This window comes from Etheostoma spectabile, unplaced genomic scaffold (assembly GCF_008692095.1).
Source record: "Etheostoma spectabile isolate EspeVRDwgs_2016 unplaced genomic scaffold, UIUC_Espe_1.0 scaffold270, whole genome shotgun sequence".
Lineage (NCBI taxonomy): Eukaryota > Metazoa > Chordata > Actinopteri > Perciformes > Percidae > Etheostoma > Etheostoma spectabile.
Window position 1 is genome coordinate 751,881 of NW_022605574.1, and position 5,165 is coordinate 757,045.

A 5,165-nucleotide genomic window follows, 5' to 3' on the forward strand; every position below is an offset into this window, starting at 1 on the left:
AAAACTATTTACATGACAGCATCAGCATTGAGCTTCAGATCAATGATGTTGTCATGGTAACAACCAAACTATATACAGAACAAGTTTTGCAACAATGAATACAACACATGCGATTGCAATTATGAAGTAAAATGTACTGAACAAGAGTTTTCATACTCAATAATGTAACTTTCTTTTTTTTAACTTTTAAGTTTTTTATGATCAGTGTGATTTTTTTTTGTTTTTGTTTCTTTTTTTATTATTTTTTATTTCCACACCAGGTATGTGTGAGCCCACCAGCTGCAATACTTATGCTCTACCCAAAGTGGGTAGTGTAGTTCTACTCAGGGCCTGAATTGGTCCAAAACAGGTGTCATTACTGATTCAGCAGTTCCATGACATGCTCAATGCATGTGTCTTGGATATATTTATATGTATATCTTGTACAGGTGACACAAATAGTCTGTTATATACAGTATATATTATTCATGAATTCACTTGTTCAATGATTCAATCTGAGGATCCTGATTCGACGGCCGATCTCACAGTCAAAAAGAATCAGGCTCTATGAGGATGCTGAATGTCTGTTACATAGAACAACTTGGGTTTTTCCCCAATAAACTGTGATATGTAGCCAATTTTGGTATGAATATTTTTCAATTCATTTTTATTTGTAGTATCAAATCATGAATATAGACGCAGGCGGCGATTCGCGGGTTCAAACATATTTTCTTAACAGCGACGTCAAAGTAATTTCACACATGCTGTCCATCATCGTTATAAAACACATCCTGCAAGCTTCGTATTGATTGGACAAACAGTAAGGGTTGTTTAAAATGCCTACAACTGATATTTATTTTCAAGTATTATTTTCTTTAAATTTAGAAAAAAAATTCTGATGTGCTTATTAGTACATTTGCATACCTTTTATTTAAAGAGTAAAATTAAAACCAGGAACTTCATTACATTCAGTACATTCAGTACATTCTGGCCAAACTGCTGTCTGCTACACACCAGTTTTTAAAAAGTCAGGCTATTCACCGACCAATCAGAGGCCCTCAGGTGTTACATCCACATGTGTAGCTCATTAGCATTCAGGTTTCTTCAATCAGTTGATTAGAGTGGCCTTTGACTCTCAGGTAGACTTATAAAAGCTGGTGTGTAGCAGACAGCACCACGTCGTGCCAGTTAGGCCAGGATATACAAGAAGTGGTTCATTTAGCTGGTGTTGGTTAGCAGTGTAGTTGCTAGCAGCTAGGCTGCTTTAGACAACTGCCAACATCAGTGGCTATGGCTTTTGGGTGCTACCTCAGGTAAGTTGCAGGATCACGGCAATTACAAGCTGTTGGTTGCCATTAGTGCACCTTATGGTTTCAATTTGTTTTGAATAAATTAATTGTCTCAACAGTGTTACCTTGCTCTGTCTGTGTGGACAACTGCAAAATGTATATTCCCAATGGTAAGAACTAAAATGTCTGCTTAAACACATGCCTGTTAGTCCTTAGTGCATATATCCGTTTGAACCAATTTGTTCATGCAGGAGTTCATATGGAGTGTCGTGATCGTTACTTCATGATAGCTGTTGATCTCTCCTACTCTGGGAATGAACCTTCCTTTGAGGCGGTTGGTAAGTCCTGCACAGCATTACAAGCTAGGGGTCAGAAACCATGTGGGATCACACCCACTGAGGTACAATAGATATTTAACCTTATTTTGTAAGGACTGACCTGGTAGGTTTATTTTACTTTTAGTAAATCTGACAATTAAACTGAAGTATTTCACTGAACAGTGAAAACTTTGAGCAGACAAAACTGGGATTTGTCTTTCAGATGAGACGGGTGTGTACCCCATCACTAAGGAGTATGCAGCAAAGTGTGGCTACAGTGTCAGTGTTGTCCCTGCATTGGAACATCTGGAGCTCAGAGCCTCTTACTTCAGCTGCAACACTGACAACAAGGTCCGTACGAAACAGTTTGGTTTATGTATAATGTGTAGCCTGTTTTCCAGGACCCATTTTTTCATAAGTCTTTTTTTTTTTTTTTGACTGGGTATTTCAGGAGGATGAAGTATTCACATCAACTTCAACCTGATTGTGACACACAAAGGAAGGGAAGCACTTCGCTTTACACAAAATATGTTCTCCCCTCTTCCCTGGTCTCCCAGAGAGGTCACCTGTGAGGTCAACTACATGGAAGTAAGCTTGGTTGCATATTAGGTAAAATGTGCAACTTCAATTTGACAACTAATCCTGGTTCTTGTAGGTGTCTGTGAGTAGTGACATGGCCTGTCCAACTGAGACAAAGGATATGCTGGAATGCCCTTTTCAAAAGGGTATGTTTGAAATGTCTTATGGGAAATTTTGTCTTTTGCAGTGGGAAAACGTCCATCAATTTAGTATATACAATTAAATGGCGGTTAAACTGTTTTATTCAGGCCTATTCCTCAGCCGCTTCAGATTGGCAGGTGATGTTTCAGACGGCGCAGGGGGGTGTTGCCCATTAGCCTCAAACCGGCTAAGATGAGTGGATATACATTTGACTGACAGATGGAAGGCTTGTATTTCGTACTCCGTATGGACAACCTGAATCATACACCACTGGGTAAAACAGTGATGCAGAGTTTAGTGCATCTAGTCGGTCTTTTGAAATTCAGAATGTTTTGTACAGTAAAGCAAGTACAAGGAATTATCATTCATTGCCCCCCAGGGAATGGTGTTCCAGTAGAGGTGGTCCATGCAACACTATTGTCCCGACTAGGCTGGGTGTTAGGCTGTGGTTGACCTGGTGGCTGCTTGCTCAATGGGTCAGTATTACCATCTCTATGCTGTGGCTTTTTTCCCTTGATATACAGCAAATAAAACTAATACTGGTGTAATCTTTCTCAGATAAAGGATCATATGACAACAGTAGCTAATCATGGGAGACTTCTGAGGTGCTGCATCCATGGGTGTCTGGTCTAAACCATGCAGGTCAACATTGGCATCAATGGGGCACTTGTGGAGCAGCCAGTTTGCAGAGAAGGAGGCTACATTGTGAAGCAGCACAACTCCACAGTTGAGATCAGCATCCCCTATAAGGCTGAAGGAGGATACAGGAAGGTCAGGAGGCAGGGATTGTTTTTCATGAAACATCTTTTTAAAATGTGACTTTTGATCAGTTGCATATTTAAATTTCCTGAGACCTTGTTTTGTTTCCAGAGCATGTGTCTGGGAACCTATACGAGTTCTTCATCTTTCATCTCACTGGAGCAAATTCAGTGGATGAGGGTCATGGTGACACCAGACTTCGCATTCACAGGACACTGGCCACTCCCCTGCTGCCATGCCATATTTTCCATGAAAACAGTAAGTCTAACCAGGCACTTGTAGGATGGATGAAGCTTCATGAACCAGTGTCCTTAAGATCCGAGATCACTAGATGTGCCCTTAAGAGAAATGCTAAGGCACTGCAATTCAGTATATTCTCAACCAATTGAACAGATGCCATCAGTAGGCTCAGAAAATAAAGACTAGTTTACAAAGCTTCATTAAGCCATCACAAGGCACTTGCCAAGTTGAAAAACCAGACTCGAATGGCTTTCGTTTCAGGAACAGTTCCTGAGGGCGCGCTCATTCACGGTCTACCTCGGGAGTTCCCGGAAGGAGACTTGAGTTTGGTGTTCAGGTTACTTTGAATGGCCAAGACTTTACAGTTCCCTTCACAAATGCCAGCAGCCACAACATCACAGAAGTGTTTATTCCCAACAACACTCATGGCTACGTTCTGAAGGTGCTTTGATGACCCTGTTGTCCAGCAGGTAAAGGGTCTTTGCATTTGTCTGGTGTATTGCTGGTTTCAATGGAAACTTCACCCTGCTTGAATCAACATTTTGTGTCCTTTAGTTAATCAAAGATGCAACAGTTCAGTACAGGCTTGACATCAAACACACCCTGACTGTTCTGCCTGAAAATGAGCCTTTTTACCATCTAGCACTCGTGATGGCGGTAACCAATGCCTGTAAGTCACTTAATTTTAGACCTGGTCATCCTTGTAGGTATGAAGCAGAGTAACTCCTTGTGTTGTCTTCACAGTTCATGGCCTTTGATGGTCTGTCTGGTTCTGGCATCAGCTTCAAACTGGACCACCGGCCTATTCTCTCCGTGGGAGATCATATAGGCTCAGAGCTGCTGACATCAGAGCTGGCAGCAAAGTACGGCTACATCCTGAGCAACAATAGCCAGAGACTGCTGCTCGAGGTGCCACTCTTCACTCATGGCTACAAGTACAAGGTGAGATGACACTAGAGCATCAACACTTGTGTTAATGGGACGTTTATACATGGACATCAGTCAATACGCTGCATGTGTTTGTAGAACATACTTTAAAGGACTTCGTTGGCACTTTTGAGCTCCTCGTGCGGAATGGGGAAACGGAGGGCCAAATTTCAACTGTCAAGACTTGCCCGTTCTCTGCTAATGAACTCATTGGTAAGGAGATTTTATTAAACTAAGATCCCCATATGGTTGACACAAGTCGTAAAAATCTGTTCTCTGCAGTGTGTTCAGCTGATGGCAGGATAACTTGGTGGCTGACTTGTCTCTGGCCATCACGAGTGAAGGAGTTCTGCTAGAATCAACCTGTTGGACAAAAACTGTAGACCAAGAGATGGACGGCACCAGGGCTCTCTTCTCTTTTCAATCAATGGCTGGGATCCACAGTCAAGTACTGCTGCTTACTAATGTAACTAAACTCATTCACAATTTATTATATGGTGATATAAAGCACCCAAATGTTGTGCTTGGTTTCTCCAGCTTGCAAGGAGTCTGTGACTTACAAAAACGAATTTTCTTCAGCAAGGAGTTGAATGCCACCAACTGTCTCCAGCAATGATTTTGACAGGTAGAGTTTCAACCCAACTATTTTGGCTAATGACACTCCTCAACTTAATGCAAACAACCCTATGTTCTTGTCTTGCAGGGTGACAATCCAGTGTACATATGCTCTGGCTGGACTACTCTCAGTATACAGGTTTCAGTCTGACACGGCTGGTGTTGGCCGTATTGTGCATTCTGCACACTCCACTGAAGGTTGGTGGTTTACCTGTGAACTAAAACGCACCTTAATATATATCACATGCCAACATCTGTCTGGTCTCTCTTAGGTCTACTGGGTCCCACCATCAGCCCACTACAGTGCCTCAAACTTCAT

General features: G+C 41.9%; 1 long non-coding RNA gene and 1 pseudogene across 1 annotated transcript; both read left to right on the forward strand.

Annotated features, from left to right (window-relative positions):
- The first annotated feature begins 2,113 nt into the window (after nt 1–2,113).
- On the forward strand, nt 2,114–4,786 carry LOC116685761 (uncharacterized; annotated as a pseudogene).
- A 45-nt stretch (nt 4,787–4,831) lies between these two features.
- Nucleotides 4,832–5,165, forward strand: LOC116685797 (uncharacterized). The gene is made up of 3 exons (XR_004331045.1): nt 4,832–4,856; nt 4,935–5,044; nt 5,119–5,165. It is a non-coding gene; the product is annotated as an uncharacterized LOC116685797 (long non-coding RNA).